The following is a 20,732-nucleotide window of genomic DNA, read 5'->3' on the forward strand; positions in this document are numbered from 1 at the left end:
TAACATGGGACAAATTGGCATATTGTGGTGTTTGTTCTCTTTACAAAAATTCAGGACAATTAGCTAATGAATTAATTAGCTAATGAACTAATGAATTAATGCCAATATTTATAATAATAATTACTCTACTGTTTCCTAACCAGAAAGAAGTATTTTGATTTTACCAACAGAGGCATATACTGACCATTGCACTTGATGTGAATCTTCTTCCATAAATTGGACATGTAAGTCATGTCATATAATATGTTTCTCTTTAAATCACAGTGAATATGACAAGGAGGCCCTATACCTTAGAACTGGCAAAAAATTGAGGCTTAGTTATTAGCTTATTCTCCTCTTCCCACTTAGATTACTCAAGGTCCAAGGACCCTTTATCCACCATTATTCAAGATCTCAGGGAGCCTTGCTGCCCAGAAGTTCTATGCTTCTGTGTCTTCTTAAGCAAAGCAAATTTGATAGGGCTGGAGTACCAAGGGGAGGGTGCAGCCTCCCTTGATGTGTGTCCTGTCCATTTCTTTGAGTGCTTCAAGGCTCTTGGTCTGCACTGTTCACAGAAACAGTGAGCCTCTGCTTTGGATTGAGGCAAAATTGTCTCCCCTCTATCTGATTGCTTCTTCCTCTCTTTTTTGATCCCCACAATATTATTTTCAAGTAGCTTAGATTTTTAAAAATGTCAGAAAGGGAAATTTGGGCCAGAATACACTACATAGACTTTTCGTGAGTGTGTAAAGAATCTGCCTAGCTTCTTCACATAAAGAGAATAAAGAACAAGAATCAAACACAGATCAAGAATCAAACACAGATTACTACTAAAATCTCAGCAGGTTAATGTATGACTCCATGACTCTACCATGATCCTCATCAATAAATCAGGTGTAGGGAGTGTGTCTCCAGAGAGGACACCTCCTCCTGAATTTATAAAAAAAAAAAAAAAAAAAAAAAAACCTTCTCAATCTAAACTGGCCTAATGTTTGTGATCTCTAGACCCTTCTCCAGCATGGAGAAAAAGGAAGGGAGAGAGAAAGTCTTTTGAGGTACAAAATTAAAAAAGGAAAGGCACTAGTAACCACTCTGGCCTGGCGCCCTTGATGTGGAAGGCATTGGCACTGGAAAGACAAGAGTTTTCTTTTTTCTCCCACATGTCTATAACCAAAGTGGCATTTCAACATCATTTTCAAGTTAAACCTCTACTTAGCATAGTGTAGCATATGCTGTTTTGAATAAACCAAACCCCAATAATGTGTACTTATGCCAGGGTCAATAACAACCTCATCTTCCAAAAAACAAAAAGAAGAAAATAATTAAATGTATCAGACCTGTAGTTGGGCATAGGTGGTGGCATGTTCCACTGACCCACTGTTAGTGGAAAAAGCCTATTTTTGGCTTTTTAATGTTTCCCCCATCCTACAGATACATATTTATCAACCCTTCATACATCAATAAGGAACAACAAAATAAAATGAGGTTTCTTCAAATCTTATAATTGAAACTTTTTGTATAACATTTGCATTAAAATGCTAAATTGGATGTTTTCATCTCATTCATTGTGCATTCATCAGATATTCTCTTAAAATATACTATTCTTATCAGGGAAAAATGGTGTAAGTTAGGTGAGGAAGATTTTTTTGTGTGTATTTATATTTATTTCTTTGGGTATATATTTTCCTTCCATAAATGTAATTCCTTCTATTCATGTTTACAGAAGACATCTGACAAAAACTTAGTTCAGTAACTGATAATGGGACACAAATCTTGTAGCAAGGTATAGCATCACCATTGCCCCATATTTAGTTCACACCTATAAAAAATGTGAATATGTTTTAGTGCTATGTTATTTTAATAAGATTAGGTTAGGTGTAATCTCTTAAGCAGTTAATATTGTGATAGATAAACAAGACCAATAATTACCAATATATTGGATATATTTGTGTATGTCTGTATCTTAGATTGTATGATTGATTAATTGCATAATACATTTGGCTTAACTGGGTCAATCTGGATGAATTTAGATGGAATGTTTTGGCAGGTAGTTTTATGTAAGCATATAAAGATTAGGAAATAACTTCTTAACAGGATAAAATTTAACTAAGACTTAAAGAACAAGAAAGGAATGATATAAGACCCAAGGCAGGCTGTACTAAAAATAATTAGAAGAGTTTGTCAGTGATGAAGAGAGGTCAGTACTAAAAAATAAAACAAAGCCAAAACACCTAAGGCAATCAATCAGAGACTAGGGTTAGCAGTGTAATAAAAGCCTGCTTAAGTCGAGTGATGTCAAGTTGGTAAAATAGTAAGAACTTAAATAGATGTTAAAAACATTAGAATTACTCAAATTTTCAAATTTAATAGTTATGAATTATTATTGTAAGAGACTTATAAGATATTAGAGCTTACATACATAATGAGTGAGATGTGCACCATCTGGGGGATGGTCATGCTGGAAACTCAGACTTGTAGGGGGAGGGGGGGATAGGGCATTTATTGAAACCTTAAAATTTGTACCCCCATAATATGCTGAAATAAACACACACACACACACACACACACACACACACACACACACACACACACACACAAAAGGGACATAGAGGTTTTTCAATGAGGAAAATGGCCGCAGAGGCTGTGATGTCATAGGAAGAGGGGATTTCATAATGCAAATTTTACAACTCTCAATTACCTCTGAATATTTTCTATAATTGAAGTACTGAAAAAGTAAAGCAGAACTTTCTGGAACGTTGAACAGATCCTCCTGCTATGAATCTATGGGCCATCGTTTGCAGAACTCAACTGTTTGATAATTATAATAACAGGTACATTTCCCAAAAGAAAATTATTATTTAACTCTGACTAAGTGGTTCCAGGGCCCACTTAGCTTCACCTCAGGCCAACCAATTTCCTCTGTCCATCTGGTCAAAGCTGTGGACGGGGATTTGCAGACAGCAGGTGCCCATGTGGTATGGCGAGGAGCTGTTCCTGGCTCTGGTGCCACTGCTCCTCTTCAGTGGAATTTGGACAAAAACACAAAAGTACAATCTTCCAATTTTCATATTTTTTCTCTCTAAGTCAAGAAACTAGGAGACAGTTATTATATCATTTATTCAGCAATCTTTTATCGACTCCCTTGCTTATTCTAATGTTCATGGTAGCCTCCAACCCATTTTAACCTCATTTTTAAGCCAACCTTTTGAATCCTGGAATTCTAACTGTCCCATCCTTCATTTTCATTACTTCATGGGTATTGCTGACCATTAAAAATGGCTATTCTGATCAGATCTCTGACCAATTTGAATTCTTCAAAGATCCCCACTGGATACGGCTTGACATTCAGATGTACTAGGATATCATACAAAGCCTCGCTGACCTAGCCCCTGTTTTCTTCTGTAATCTACTCCAGCCCACTCTCTGTCTCCTATAATGTAGTTTTTCCAACATATAGAAATAGTATAACCGTTTGCTGAATATATTGATGGATAAATGAACACTACACTGGCTTCATTACTATTATTCAAGCACCCTTGCAATTACAGGTCTGCTCATTAACTTTTCATTCATTTCTCTTCATCTGGTAAAATTCTGTTCATCCTAGTGTTAATCATGGTGCCTGATGAATACTGGCTACTTAAAAAACATGTGTTGAATTAGTTAATTAAAACTATTCCCAAGTCAAATTCTACATTCTTCAAATGGTATAACTTGATCCCCAACTAGAATTATTAATAATTTCTCCCTATCTTGAGTCCCTCAGATAATTATTTTAAGAGGATCTGTTTAACAACATAGCATAGCTTCTCTATATTTATGATAAATTATTTAAGTGTTTTATTTTATTTATGTTTTTTTGAGGCAGAGTCTCACTTTCTTGCCAGGGCTAGAGTGCTGTGGCGTCAGCTAGTTCACAGCAACCTCAAACTCCTGGGCTCAAGTGATCCTCCTGCCTCAGCCTCCAGGGTAGCTGGGACTACAGGCAGGTGCCACTGTGCTAATTTATTCTATTTTTAGTTGTTTGGCTAATTTCTTTCTATTTATAGTACACACGGGGTCTTGCTCTTGCTCAGGCTGGTCTCAAACTCCTGAGCTCAAGCAATCCTCCTGCCTCAGCCTCCCAGAGTGCTAGGATTATAAGCGTGAGCCACCACGCCCGGCCTAAATATTTTATTTTGTTTTTCAAATAAAAACTATATCTTAAAAAACAAAGAAACAAACAAAAACCATATCTTATTTTATTATTTCCTCAATTAGAATGGAAAATGTTGAATTCTTAGTGATTATAACCAATGTTGTCTTCCTTTGACTCCTTCACACATTGTCAGTGTTCAATAATTGTTATTTGAATGATATGACAGTAGAAAAAGACATGGTATCTGTCTCAGGTTAATGCTGACAGTGAAGGTATGAGCAGTTGAATTAAACATGCTCATTAAGCATCAGAGCAAAGAAATATAAGATTCTTTGATATTTGACGAAGAAATATCAGATAATATGGTGAAACTTACGCACGTAAAGTGCTAAAAGAATGTAAAACAAAATTCATTAGAGAAGTGAGGGAAAGTTAGGGAATTTTCCTACTAGGTATAAGTTTGGAACATTCTCTTGAGTCAGGATTACTGATTCACTAGAAGGATTTAAAAAAAAAAAAGGCAAACTTTTAGTTGCTGAGAGAGTCCTACGTATTTTCCAATAATGAATTCTTCTATTCCAGTGGCTAAAATACTGCTGGGGTCCAGGAGGGCTCTGGAATCTTTTTGAGGGCTAGTGTAATCTTAACTCCTACATCAGGAGTTAAGTAATTGCAAAACCATGGCTTGGGTGTGGCATGGAAAATAACCTGGTGAGGCAAAATGAAAAGCCACGCAAGCAAATAAACCTAATACTTTTAAACATTGCTCTTAATTTTTGGCAAACTGTCCCACAGAGTAAAGGTTCTGGAGCTATCATCTGGTCATTGGGAGATAACAGAGAAGGTAAGAGTTTTCAACTCTCTGGAATGTATTCTTATAAACGTGCTTCATTAAATGAACCTACTCTAGTGATGTTCCCTTATGAGATATAACAAAATATCATAAGCAATGTGTTCCCAAAGAAAATAGACAAATATGCTCCATTGAATTCTGTTAAAAACCCAGAAAAGAAAAGATATTGTGATAAAACTATGATTGCTTTGCACCATTTCATTAGACCTTTCAGCGTCAGCCAGGGATTAATGACCACAATAGCAACTCATATTTTAAGTGTATTCTGGTTTTCATGCAATGAATATAGTGCAGGAACATGGCAGCCTCTCCCTCTGCTTGTGAAAGAAAAGACAGATCTTTGCCAAATAGCTCTGGTTTGGGGAACACCCAATCCCAGTCCTCATCTGCTTGAGTGGCTATTTATGTGAGATGGAAAATGGAAACTTAACAACCTCATTCAGTGACTATGTGCATGAACTGTGAATATTCAGTGAAAGTTAAAAACAATCAGAACTAAAAAGAAATTAGGCTGACGACATTAGACAAATGTGTATATTTAGTAATATAAATATACACAAAAAACAACACTTAGAGTCTGTAAAAGTCAATCACATCTTTTTAATAAGATGGAAGGGAGAAACCATGTCAACTGTTCTGTAACAATGCCCTGGAACACCCTGACTTCTTGAATTAAGCTCAAGAATAGCAGTCAGGAATTTTGTTCTGCATCCCAGATGTGATGAAGTCTCTGGCTAAAAACAATGTCTAAACAAAACACGAAAAAAATAAAATGAAATGAAATATTGAGAAAATCTACTTGATTATTCTAAGTAAATGTATTTTTACCTCAAAAACCAGAACAAAACAAAACAAAACAAACAAACAAAAAATAATAATAGCACAACCGTTGCACAAAATCTTGCTAATCCAGGGGAAAATGAATTGTCAAACTCCGAATAGGAGACATGTGGAAACGTTGGCCACAAATACACAAAGAGCTTTCCTTTCACAAAGACCATTTTTTTAAATATAGAATCTGAATTATTCATACCATGAGTATTATCTCCCTAGAACATTCCCTCATACTATTTTCAATTTGATTTATCATATGCCTTATTTTTAAAAATAAAATAATTAGTCCACGATAGGTTAAGATGCAATTGTAGTCTTCAATTCTCTTCTTCTTTACTGCCCTCTTCTTTCCTGAAAGAATTCATCGTGAAATTTGATATATATCTTTCCCATCCCTTTAAAATGTCTTTACACATGTACATATATGTTCACCAATGTCACATTGTTAATAACATTACACTGTATATTTTCTACCACTTTTTCAACTCAAATTATACTTTTAAAATCTAGTATCTTCCTTTTAGCAATTGGGCAGCATTGTACCCTGTGAATGTAATATATATTACTGATCCCTTTGCCGCCGAAACTGTTTGTTTTATTTCTATCTTTTCCACATTACAAATAGCACTGCAGACATCCTAGCATATATCCTATCCGAACATGCAAATGAAGTATTGATTATTTTTCACTTTGCCGCATAATCCAATTTAATCCCTACACAAAGCCTAGGAGAAATGTTGCTTTATCGACATCATAAAAATAAATATATCAAAAAGGTTAAGAAGCATTGTCTAGTTCACACAACTGATAAGAAGAATGGAGCTGGAATCACATTTTCTTCTATTGCTGATTAAAATCTTGTTTGTTTATTTGTTCACATGCTTTTTTCCTGTCACATCCACCCAAATATAAATTCCACGAAGACAAAGGAGCTTGATTTCTCTTATCTGTGCTGTGTTCCCTGCACCTGGCATAGAAGAGTGACTCAATAAGTACTTGTTAAGTGAATGAACAAATGAATGAATAAACACAATTGTTTCCCTATATATTGCAGAGCCCAGTAAAGAGTGAAAGAACTGCAACCCAGTCTGGGGTCCCTGAATAAGTTAATTGTAATTCTAGGCAATTCCATGTTCTAAAGAGCCCAGGAATGCGTCTTGGGTTTGACTCCTTGTCAAGTGTCTGTGTTTGCTCAGACTGGGAATTGGGATATGTATATTGGGTGGCCAACCTTTGGATCTTGTCAGATGACATACTGAGGGTTTGTGGTTCTGAAGGAGAAATCTGGAAAGTCCAAGTCAGTAGAGTTCAGTGGCTTAGTATATTTTTGCTCATTTTGTAAACTCTGGGGAAAAAATTAGTCAGCAAAGTTACAGCCACAGGTTTCATGACACATCATGCTCTTAAAAGTGAGTAATTAAAATAATATGAATTGCTGGTGCCTTAAACTACAAAAATAGTCCTGATTCTGGGAAAAGAGAGTTTAGCAATCCACCATCTTTAGGGTTCTTGGTGAAATTTTTTTTTATTCCTTTATTCTTTGCTGTAGATATTGGATAAGACATGAGGGAAATGCTGTTATTGTTATCAGCACTCAAGACTGTTATCAGCTTTGGATTCATTTGACTTACACATATTATTCCACAGTATTGTTGTCCTGAAACTAATTGAGTAACCCTAATTCATGGAGAATGATTAGTTATGTTTATTACATTTTCTAGTTGGTTAAAATATGCGAGGAAAGCCTCTTTTTTCTTGTTGTCCTTGACCTAGAAACTTTCTAAAATGCATTAACCTTCTTTATGGCCTTAATATCTTGAGTGTAACTAATAGCCCAATCTTTCTTTAGACATGTAGAATGTTTATGCATCTTAGAACCATCTAACTTGCAATAAGTTCTTGGAAGTTTTTGTAAACGATTGCATGGAATCTGTAGAAATCAGAAGACATATCCTAGAATTTACTGTTAAATAAATACACCTTTTCTATCAATCTATTTGGGTTCACTGTACTCTAAGATTTTAATGTAGGGTCTCCATTGGGTAATTCTGTTGGATTACTCTTTTACTAGATTGAACATAAAATGAACCAATATGGCCTCTAAAAAATCATGTGTTCATATTTTGGACTTCAAAGAAATAATGCTTTATTAACAGTACTGAAATTCCATTAGTATAAAAACAAAACCAAAAGATAACTTTCTACAAAAGCAGAAATGGTAACTCTATAGCATGCTGTAGAAACTATAGCTTTTGGTTTCTTATTGCTAGAATTATTATGTATGAGTGTTTTAAATTGGTAAATATTTTGTACTCTGTACTTAATTTCCTCAAATATATAATATTCCCTATGTTAGCTCTATATTATAATAGCACACTAAGTGAAAACATGAGCTCTTTTTACTTATATGTTAAACTTTTGTATGGAAATTTTCAAATAAAGACAAAAGTTGAGAACAGCGTAATGAACCGTGTGAAACTATTACCCAGGACCTGCACACAAACAATTTTGTTTCATCTATATCTTTCCACACACTTAATGTTATGCATTCCTAGTATCAAAATTAAATTTTAGAAACACCACTAAATGGTAGGCAGAAAATCTGGGTCCAAGTCTTTGCTCTACCATGGAGAAATCCTCTAGTTTGTCCATAACTCACTTAACACCCCTACAACATGAGGCACATACAAACAAATACTTTTAAGCTCTCTTTGCAGTCTTGTTTTATACACTAAGCTGTAGTAGTATATTGTGAGTCAGTGTAATCCAATGAACACACCCTGCATCTTCAGTGACCTTTCCCTTTCTAAATAGACACTGGGATATAATCTACCTACACCACAAAGGCAAAATTATAACCAACATAAAAAAGAAAATAGAATTTACAATGAAATAGTTCTTCCAGCCATAGTTATGCAATCATTGCAATGGTATCAACTCTTAAAAAGTGCTGACATACAAAAGAGAGGCACAGGCTAGATTTAAGTTAATTATATATTTTACATAAATATGGACTATGAAAAATAAAACTTAAGATTTTCTATAACTAAGATTTCTATAACATCTATATGTTATAAAAATAAACCGATGGCATTTCTAAAACAGCCTAAAGTTATAAAAATAAATGATTTCATGTTGGTAATGGAACAATATGTTCTGAAATTTATTTTTGATGGGATAAGGTTTCAATTAATTTAACAATTAAAGTTGATTACACACGCAGAATCCATGTGAAGATTAAGTAAATGAGATAGAATCTCCCCCATGTCATGAGTTGCCATCAACTTGTCAGTAACTTTGTAAGGACATAGACCTAGTCTGCCTTGTTCATTGCAAAATCCCCAGCATCTTAGCAGCACCTAGGACAATATTTTAAAAAAAGTATGAGTGAATGAATGACTTTTAGATAAGTGCATGCTATGAAAGAAACATAAATACAACAAATTTGAATCATGCTTATATGACTATTTGGCTTAGATTTCTTTAAATGATTTTTTACACATGTTCAAATACATTTTTGATGATGATTATATTAAAGCTGTCTGTATCTCCATATCCATATATGGATAAAGGATTACATGCATCTAACCATATTTTTGGTAAAGTTAAGTAAACTAAAAATAATGGGAAGCCATAAAGAAGAGAACAAATATGTCTGTGGACAAAATCTGGACATGCACACAAAAACAAGACATTTATAAATTGAGGAGATGGGCATGCGTTACAAGGTGAAACTGAGCAAGGATAAATATGAGACCCTTACTCTGTGCAGTCCACAGAATTCACTGGTATAAAATAAGGAGGAGATGCCTTAGCAGCTTTTTGGTTATCAGTACATTCAAGATTAGGTTGATTTTATCGTCAAGAGGGTGGTATCTTTTCAAACTTCATTAAGGGAAGTATGTAGTAAGTAGGTAGATAACACAAGGGAGGCAACGGTCCAATTCTGTACTGATTAGTAAATGCTTGGACTATTTCTTTCAGTTCTGAGTACTTTTGTTCAGAAGGATTTAGATAAATTAAATTATATTTACACAAGAATAATACAGAATTATATATGAGGAATGCTTAAAGGAAGTAGAAATACTTAGCCTGGAGATGTGGCACTTTATTAAGAGGAATATAAAAATTTTATTGATATATCAGTGGATTTCAAGAAGAATTTGTCTCTCTTACTTTCTTAAAAGGTCTTATATTAATCCTTCTCTCTCCATGCCACCATTGTGACTTATCTGGGTCACAAGAGCAGTTGATCACTTGTCTCCTTATAGCTGCTCTGCTTCCCATTTTCCAGTTCCATTATCAACTTAGCAGGTAGTGATTTCCTTCTAAAGGGACATGTGACGATGTGAACAGAGTTGACAATGAAGCTTACATTTATGATTGTTCCATTTTATCCTCACAACATCCACATGAAATAAATGTCATTAGCCCAACATTCCTGAGGGAAAGAAACAGATTGCTCAAAACTGCCCACTGATTCACTCAAAGACATGTGATTTGGAAGTTATGGATCTATGACTACAAATCAAGTCTATCTTATTTCAGGCCTCATGTTTTATGAGCAACCATGTTTCTTTGGGGCTTGGGACTAGCAAGAATATGAGTTTGGGATTGAGAAGAAATAGTCTGAAATAGAGCTCCTGAATTAGTCACCTACTGATGTGCAACAACTTACCTAAGACTTAGGAGAAAGAAGCCAGACAATGCCACTGTTGGTCTAAAAGTTAAGAAGGATGGGAGATTCTGCTATTGTGCTCTGGAAAAAGCTACCCACCATGAAAGGCTTTGGAATATCCTGAAACCACCATGCTGTGAGAAAGATAACCTAGATATATAAAGTAACCTCATATGTGAGTGAGGCCATCTGGAAAATGGATTTTCAATTGGTGTGCCCCAAATGAGTCACCCTAGCTAGTGTCGCCACCAGCAGAGACAAATTGCACAATGTAGCAGTAGCATAACACTACAAATATGTATTATCTTTTACAGTTTCTGTGAAATCTATGTCCTCCTATTCATGGACATATTTCCTGTCCCTGGTGGCTGATACAAAACAAAGATTCAATTATTATTAAAATAAATATTGAATGGATTAAAGAATAAATGGTTATACATGAGATTAAGTGGATAAATAAAGTATCATGGAGGTGGATAGTATTTTTATTCATGGTTGTTGCTTAATATGATTTCTTCTATGCATATTTTCTATTCCAAATATGTAGTGAAATTATTGGGTAAAGGAATGAATAAATTATATGAGGAATAAGAAAAACTTGGTTACTTAAAGAAGGGAAGAATTAAATTAGAGGACAATGACAATTAAAAATTTCCAGGATTGCAGAGGCAAGCTTGGATGAATTCAGGTGAGAGATTTCTGAGAGAAATGGGACGTGACAGGGAGGATAGGAGGCTGTCAGAGAGCCTGACCCAGTAAAAATACGTGGCCTAGTCTAAGGAAAATCAAGCTATCTAAGCAGTTTAAAGTTATACCATTCGAGATTTAGTCAATATTCTTCTTTCTTTCAGCGTATAGTAAACAGATATAAATTAAACAAGAATTTTAAAAAACAAAACACTTAATGTCTTAAGGAATGAAGCTCTGCAGAATAAAACTATAATGCTTTTTTAAAAGAAAATTGAATATAGGATCATAAGTTTTTAGAAATTCCTGTTCTTCAGATGAAGACATGTGCCATTCTATGGTCAAGCGAACAGTCCTTCCTAGCAGAGTCCTGCTGGAAAAACTCAAGTTTCAACCATCATGGGGCATACAATAACATAATCAAACATATATTTGAGCTTCTACTCAAAATGGTTTACATATCTGAATTTGGGTAAATGTTCAGAAACTCAAAATTGGCTATGAAGTACCCTATTATATTATTTTTTTATTCCATTTCATAGTTGGGTTTCCTTTAGAATGCAGGAAAAATATCAGAGTATTAATAATTGCTCAAAATATGTTTTGTTTGGCATACATGTTTTCTACAATACAAGAATCTTAGGTAAACAACAGTCAGCATATAGGGAAATAAAGGAGACTCAATTTGATTTTTTGAGCCTGAGCTACTGGTTTGAATAAATGGTTAATATAGTGTAAGCTCATTTAATTATTCATTTAATAAAAATGTATTGAGATTATTGATATTATATATGTCATGTCCTGTTCTATGTACTCAGAACAAATCAGTGAATAAAATAACAATTACTACCTCATTGGAGCTTACATTCTGGTGAAGGAGATAGAAAATAAATGATAATGATAAAAATGCATTAAATAATTTGAGAGAAGGTAATCTTTCTATGGAAATAAAGGTAGAATGCAGTAAGGGATATTAAGAATTAAAGTGGAAGGAGGAATAGATTGCAGCATCCAATAGGGTGGCCACGTTAAGCTTCCTGTAGAGGTAACTTTAAAAAGAGTTGCACAATTTAAGGGAAAAGTATTTCAGCCAAAGGCAATGTAAAATGATGGAAGAATACCTGACTCCTTTGAGCAACAGCAAGTTATGTAACTAGGAAGTAACTGTGGTGAGAGGAAAGTGAGTGAGGGATTAGTACAAAATAAGTCCAAGAAGTTACAGTGGTGGTGGTGGTAAAGATGTTCTTGAAGGCCTCATAAACATTTTAAGATTTTTTTTAATGGACATGAGGAGCTATTGCAAGGTTTTGTGCAGAGGAGTGCTATGTTCTGAACTAGGTTTTAACACCAAGCTTGCTGTATTAAGAATAGCCTTGCATGCACTAACCCTGTTCTCCAGTACTCAGGTCTAAAATCCTTGCCTCACTGCTTTCAGTGTCTTCATTAGTCATCTTATCATGCAGCTGCTCACATGATTTGAACAAGTTCTTTGGAACACATAGTTTTTATTTGCTCCGTGTTTTCTAATACCATGTAAATTAGTCGTAAACAAAGAGCTTTTGGACGCCCCAGTAATCAAGACAGAAAATGTAAATTTTTTACCCCAACTTCTGCATTTGTGGTCTCTGCACTGGTAAACCACAAGCATTGGAAATACTAATGCATTAACCAAATATTTATTGAATGTCTACTAAGTGCCAGGCACTGTTCTATGGCTTGGAGATTTAGCAGTGAACAATAAAAGCAGAACCCTCATGAAGCTCATATTGAAATTCAAAGTAGTATACGCAACATACATAACATAGAGTAGGCTAGCTCTCATGAACATAATTTGGATTTTATTTCAAAGAGGTAAAAATGGGATAAATGCTTAAACATATCACCCTCTTTCATAGATGCCATAGCATCCAAGGTCAAAGATATTTTCAGATTCAGTTTTGTGGCTTTAAAAACAGAGGACATTATTCTTATATTTAGCATATTCATTCATCTTTTTTTTTAAAAAAAAAAGTAATAGTAATTCTAGTTTTATTCTGGTTTCCTCCATCTCTGTGGAGCCCATGTGAATGGAAGGAAGATAATCCCTGCCCTGGACACGTCCCAACTGAACTAATCTAATAGGAACAAAGTATACTCCTGGCCTTCAGGTATGAATATATGACCTAACTCGGGCCAAAGTGATGGAAGAAAATTTTTTATGAGGACTTATAAGAAAGAGGTTTTTTATTCTCCCAAGAGAGGTAAAGGGTGATGAGTTTTAGGATAAAGGGAAAGAGAAGGGTCTACCTTGCAAGAACTTACCAGCCTGTTAGTGGGGTATAAGGAAGGGTTTCTAAGGAAAATTTCTTGGGAAGAGATGATACCTGAGTGCCTTTTGTAAAAGACTAAGGCAAAGAAAGAGAAGTCAGTCATTAGAAACAGCTCCAATACTATTAATGATGATAAAACCTGTTAACACTTTTTGTTTGGTATCTCTCTGCTGTGCTGGAATGTTTGAAGATATTGTCTCATTTAATCCCTACAACAACATTATGAAGTACTTTTTACAAATGGAGAAATTGAGGCAAATAAAAGTTAAATAACCTACCCAATCTCAAATATGAAAATAGTTGCAGATCTGGGAATGCAAGAAAGCTCTTTGACTCTAGGACCCAGATTCAAATGCACTATGTACTTTACTTCTGGCTTTCAGAACTTAAGACTAAAGAAAACATTTTACAAATGGAGAATGTTAAGTATTTATATCTGGAGTCTTGGATATGAGGAGGAATGGAAATAAATTAAGATAGGGAGAAAATCAAGGGCTATGTTATAAAGGGGTATTATGCTTAAAAGTTTAGATTTTAGGCCTGAAAATTTAATTTCTTACAAAATGGAATCCTAAGTTATAATTCTTGGATCTCTCTAAAGACACATTTTACCACCAGAAAACATCCATATCAAGTACAGGCTAAGTACTGAGATTAAATATTATCAACATGATTTGTGATTATTTCAAAAGTGTTGTAGGAATTCTGGAGGCTCATCAATTTTATACACAGCTTGCAGTAATATAAATATATATGAAATATATTAAACATTAGCACACATGCAGCTCACTGTGTTCTTAAAGGATCTTATGCAAAAAAAAATTTTTCCATGCATACAGAATATCTTAGATACATATTTTAATGGATAGCAAAGTCTGCAAAACAACACAAGTGGACATATATCAAATGACTTTTTTCTTGTATAAACAAAAATTCCTAAAATATGAAGGAAGTTTATGTTAATTGGTTTATCTATTAAACCATTCATACTCAGAAGCAATTTCGACTGACTTTATTTAGATTATATTTCTTAAAATGAAAATGTTTGTTTATAGAAATGCTCATTCATTGCTGGTGGGAATACAAAATGTTATAACAGCTTCAAGAGACAGTTTGACAGTCTCTTACAAAAGCAAAGCACAGGCTTAACATGCAATGCAGCAATCATGCTTCCATGTACTGACCCAAATGTGTTTAAAATTTTATGTCTACATAAAAACCTGCCTACAAATGTGTATGGCAGTTTTATTCATAATTGCTAAACATTGGAAGCAATCAAATGTCCTTCAATAGGATAATGGATAAATACAATATGGTACATCCATAGAATTGAATATTACCCACAAGAAAAGAAATGGACTATAAGCCACAAAAAGAAATGGAAGAACTTCAAATACATATTATTAAGAAAAAGAAACCCATCTGAAAAGGCTATGTACTAAATGATTCCAACCATATGATGTTCTATAATAGGCAAAACTATAGAGACAGGTAAAAATATCAGAGGTTTCTAAAGGCTTAAGGGAAGGGGAACATGTATGGAGACATCTTCACCCATTCACAGAGCATAGAGTGTTGAAACTATTCAGTATGATACTGTAATGGTGGATGCATGAATATGCATTTGTCAAAACTCACATTGATCACAGGAGAAGCTATGAGGGGAGATAGAAAGTATACAGGAACTTTCTGTACTTTCTGCACAATTTTTCCATAACCTAAAATTGCTTTAAAAAATGAAGTCTATTGGCCAGGTTTGGTGACTCACTCCTGTAATCCCAGCACTTTGGAAGCCCAAGGCAGGAGGGTCCCTTGAGGCCAGAGTTCGAGATAGCCTGACCCCATCTCTACACAAAATAAAAATAAAAAATTACCTGGCCATGGTGGCATGGGCCTGTAGTCTGCCTAACCCTTATAAGGGTTAGGCAGAAGGATCACTTGAACCCAAGAATTCGAGGCTACAGTGAGGTATAAGTGAACCATTGAACTCCAGCCAGAGCAACAGAGCCAAATGCTGTCTCTTAAACAATGAAGACTATTAAAAATGAAGACACACATATTTTGGGGAATGTAAGCCAAGAATAATTAGATTCTAAAATTAGAATAAGTCTCAAAACTTTTCAGAATTCAGGGGGCCTTGAAGATTCTCCATACACCTCTTCGTTCGTTTTAGAAACTCAAATCCAAAAAGTTAACAACTGTCCACATGGCCACAAAGAATGCAAGAGGGAGAATGTGGACCACCTGTGAACCCAGTCCACTTGACTTGTAGTTCATAACACCTTGCATGACACCAACTGTCTGATGCAGTGATGTGAAAGAATCAACGGTGCAGAATCACCAAGCATTAAGACTTTTTGAACATTGGTGAAAATGTGAGTATACATGGCTTAAATGCTTTCTGTCTTCCTAATAATTATCCATATTTTGAAAACACAAACACATGCATACAAACACACGCACACATACACAAGTGCATATATACTGGGCATACAAACACACTCACATATGTAAACATCTGCTATGAGGAACTTTTGGTGAGTTTCATATAAAGAAATTAAGATGAACTCTTAGGGGAATATGCTTATTTTGTAGGTTCATTGAACAATATTTCTTTCAGTTGCTGGAATGCTTTTAAGAGGGGGCAGGGAGTGGCAGTAACTGAACAATTCCTAATTTGTATAAATCCTTTCTTTTTAAAAATCTAGCATCTGTGTAAAGTTTTGTAATTTGGTAGATCCTGTATCTGGACATGACAAATTTCAGCTGGAAAAATACATTGTGAAAAATTATTCAGATGTCACACCCCACTGGGGCCTCTGCTAACCCCCAAAGCACAGCTGGGCCATATTATTACATAGCTGTTTTATTTGCATTCCTGGACACTAAGGAGTAAGTAGATTTCCACCTGGTGCATTATATCATTCTTCTTCTATAGTGAGGGCAAAATGTTAAAAAATAAATTATACTACTAGCATAACAATATTTACTTTTATCAATCAAATTATTTGAAACAATATTATTCTTCACTAACTTAGCAAGAAACTATAAAATCATATCTCAAAAAAAAGAATTAGCATGCATATCATAGTGAGATAAAATTTCGCAGAGTTAAAAAGTGAAAGAAAGAAAAAATTAAATGTCTTTTATTCAATATTTTTAAAAGAATATATCTATTTGTCTAGTGTTACATAACTTCTTCAAAGCCTCAAAGCTAGGCAGTGCATAACTCATGATCAAAATCCCAGGTCTCTCTTACTGAAAGGAGAGAAGAGTACATTTTACCAGAAAAAAAGAAAGGAAGGAAAAAGAATGAGCTTCTCAAATAAATTATAATTTACATAAAAATTCCCATATCTGTCATGCAATTTCATCACTAGAGCAGGGCAAGTATTAATATCATAATGTCACAAATGAAAGCCTGGCCACTCAGTGAAGTTAAATGCACTCTCTGAGCTAGTGAGGGGTAAATTCAAAACTTTACCTCAATCTTCTGCTTTAAATGATACTTAGCTGCTTCTAAAGCAATGGATAAGGGATGTTATGAAAATGTGTTTTCTGTTTAATCACATATCATGCTTTATTTTATTCCCTATGAAACACTTTGGTGGATGAAACAATTTAGAAGTACCAATTATTTCACCAAAAAGGCGTTCCTAAATAAGATTTACTGAGGAATAGGGCAATTATCAAAAAGTATCTTATACTTAATAAATTCATCCTTTTCTTTTTCTTTTTTTTGTCAGAGTCTCACTCTGTTGTCCAGGCTAGAGTGCCATGGGGTCATCCTAGCTCACAGCAACCTCAAACTCCTGGGCTCAAGCGATCCTCCTGCCTCAGCCTCCTGAGTAGCTGGGACTACAGGCACGTGCCATCATGCCCAGCTAATTTTTTTCCATTTTTAGTTGTTTGGCTAATTTCTATTTATAGTAGAGATGAGGTCTCGTCCTTGCTCAGGCTGGTCTCGAACTCCTGAGCTCAAGCAATCCTCCCACCTTGGCCTCCCAGAGAGCTAGGATTACAGGCGTGAGCCATGCCGCCCAGCCAAATTCATCTTCTTCTATTCAGCATTTTCTGTTAAGGATCCAGAAAATTGAATACTACTACTACTTGCGTTTGCAAAAGTATGTCTTGGGGAGAGATTGTGGAGAGGGAAAATATGGTTGGTAATGGTCTGGCTGCTGGTCTCAGAGTTGCGGGTACTGGAAATGACCTGATAGAGTCACACAAGTGGGCCTATGCCCTTGTCTTCACACCCAAACACCCTTGGCAATGATTTTCCACTGCCAGGCCAGGCTGAGAAGGTTACTTGCACGGGGAAGTTGTGTGGAATTGTGACCTCAAGATCTCTGATTTCAAAGAATTCCAAATGGCTGAGAGAGAGTCTTGGTGTCCGAAGCCATGAGGCTGAATGGAGGCTGCAGCCATGTCCTCAGCAGGACAGAGTGTCTGCCCAGCTAGCAGGCCCTGTCATCCCAATCTGTGCGTGGGGAGATACAGAGCCTTGGAAGGACACTGTTACATTTAAAACCATGGTGGCTCTTCTCTCTTTGTCCCTCCTAGTCAGTTTATACCCATCTCTGTCTTGCCCTGTGCCCCCAGGACTGACCTTTCTGGACTTCATTAAGGCACTTTCTTAGTATCTGGCTCCCCTTTGATATAATAAATGGGATGCACTGAGACACATTTACAGAGCAGAGGGAGGATTTATAGATTTCTTTCTCCTCTCCCACCAACTGCGATTATGTCTCTGGCTGTATACCTCTGCATGTGCCACAGCACTGATTCAGTGACCACACACCCAACCCCCAAGACTACAGCTTTCCCTGGATGTGGATAACATCTGTCCTTCCCTTTTTACCCTACCATGATGGTTATTTTTAGCTGCTGTTGCTGGTTACTGAATGATTAACCATTTTCTCTTGGTTTCTTTATCTCCTGACCACACCTTTATTTTTTATTTATTTATTTATTTTTTTGTTTCGGCATATTATGCGGGTACAGATTTTAAGGTTTCAATAAATGCCCATTTCCCCCCTTCCCCCCACAAGTCTGAGTCTCCAGCATGACCATCCCCCAGATGGTGCACATCTCACTCATTATATATGTATATACCCACCCCCCTCCCCCCTGCCCAATACTCTATTACTGTAGTACCTATGTGACCACTTAGGTGCTGTTCAGTTAATACCAATTTGCTGGTGAATATATGTGGTGCTTGTTTTTCCATTCTTGGGAAACTTCACTTAATAGTATGGGTTCCAGCTCTAACCAGGAAAATATAAGATGTGCTATGTCACCATTGTTTCTTAGAGCTGAATAGTACTCCATGGTATACATGTACCACATTTTATTAATCCATTCTTGGATTGATGGGCACTTGGGCTGTTTCCACAGCCTTGCAATTATGAATTGTGCTGCTATAAACATTCGAGTGCAGGTGTCTTTTTTGTAGAGTGTCATTGGATCTTTTGGGTAGATGCCCAGCAATGGGATTGCTGGATCAAATGGTAGATTCACTTGTATTGCTTTAAGGTATCTCCATATTGCTTTCCACAGAGGTTGAACTAATTTGCAGTCCCACCAGCAGTATAGGAGTATAGAATTTTTTTATTTCCATCTTGATTTCTTCATTTATGAAGTAACCATTTAGTAGGAGGTTGTTTAATTTCCATGTTTTTGTGTAGAAATGTGAGTTTCTGTTAGAGTTGATTTCTACTTTTATTCCACTGTGATCTGAGAAGGTACATGGTATGATTTCTATTTTTTTAAATTTCTTGAGATTTACTTTGTGTCCTAGGATATGGTCAATCTTAGAGAGCTGATGAGAAGAACGTATATTCAGTGGATTTTGGGTAGAATGTCCTGTAGATGTCAGTCAGACCCAATTGTTCCAGGGTTTTGTTTAAATCCATTATTTCTTTATTAATTTTCTGTTTGGAGGATCTGTCTTGTGCCGTCAGTGGGGTGTTGAAATCTCTGGTGATTATGGAGTTGCTATTAATCCATTTACTTAGATCCAGTAAGGTTTGCTTTATGAAACTGGGTGCACCTAAGTTGGGCGCATATATATTTAAAATTGTTATCTCTTCTTGTTGGACTGTGCCCTTCACCATTATATAATGACCCTCTTTGTCTTTCACTACTTTTGTTGGTTTAAAAACTAAATCGTCTGAAATTAGAACTGCCACGCCAGCCTTCTTTTGGCTTCCACTTGCCTGGAATACTGATCTCTACCCTTTTACTTTTAGTCTATATGCATCCTTGCAGGTTAGATGTGTTTCCTGAAGACAGCATAGACTTGGCTTGTATTTTCTTATCCATTTCAGCCAGCCTATGTCTCTTGAGTGGAGAGTTTAAGCCATTCACATTTATTAAGAGAATTGATAGGTAAGGTAGATTACTGTTCATTCTGTTGGGTTGGATGTTGTTGCTTTGATTTCTGTCTTGAGCCATTGTATTATCTGGCCTTTAATCTTTGGGTTTTGGTTGTTTTTATATTCATGAGTTTTTATTATGGTGTTCCGTGCGTAACACTGTTTTGAGTACTTCCTGTAGGGCTGGTCTTGTCTTGGTGAATTCTCTGAGACTTTGCTTGTCTGAGAATGTCTTTATTTATCCTTCATATATGAAGCTTAGTTTTGCAGGGAATAAGATTCTAGGGTGGGCATTGTTTTGTTTCAGAAGAGTGAGAATGGGGCCCCAGTCTCTCCTTGCTTGTAAAGTCTCATTAGAGAAGTCTGATGTTATTCGAATTGGCTTTCCCTTGTATGTCACTTGCTTCTTTCGTCCTACAGGTCTTAGAAGGGCCTCTTTAGTTGATATTTTGGTCAGTCTGATGACTGCATGTCGTGACGTCTTCCTGTTTGCATTGAACCTCCCAGGGGTCCTCTGAGCTTATTGAACTTGTATATCAAGATTTTGAGCAAAGCCTGGGAAATTTTCCTCTATTATATCTTCAAATAGCTTGTCCAACCCTTGGGTGTTGTCCTCTTCCCCTTCTGGTAACCCTATGACCCTCACATTAGGTTTCTTCACATAATCCCACATCTCTTGTAGGCTTTGCTCTTTTCTCTTGTTTCTCTGCTCTATCTCTGTGATGGTTTTATTTAGTTGGAGCGTGTTATCTTCAATCTCTGAGATTCTTTCTTCTGTTTGATCTACCCTGTTCTTGAGACTTTCCACTGTATTTTGTAGTTCCCTGAATTGATTCTTCATTTCCAGGAGTTCGGTTAAACTTTTCTTCATTGTGTC

General features: G+C 35.7%; 1 long non-coding RNA gene across 1 annotated transcript; it reads left to right on the forward strand.

Moving 5' to 3' along the window:
• Nucleotides 1–2,906: 2,906 nt before the first annotated feature.
• Nucleotides 2,907–18,092, forward strand: LOC142873273 (uncharacterized). Its single transcript, XR_012921322.1, has 3 exons — nt 2,907–3,026; nt 15,652–15,853; nt 17,225–18,092. It is a non-coding gene; the product is annotated as an uncharacterized LOC142873273 (long non-coding RNA).
• The last annotated feature ends 2,640 nt before the right edge of the window (nt 18,093–20,732 follow it).

Source organism: Microcebus murinus, chromosome 10 (assembly GCF_040939455.1).
Source record: "Microcebus murinus isolate Inina chromosome 10, M.murinus_Inina_mat1.0, whole genome shotgun sequence".
Taxonomy (NCBI): domain Eukaryota; kingdom Metazoa; phylum Chordata; class Mammalia; order Primates; family Cheirogaleidae; genus Microcebus; species Microcebus murinus.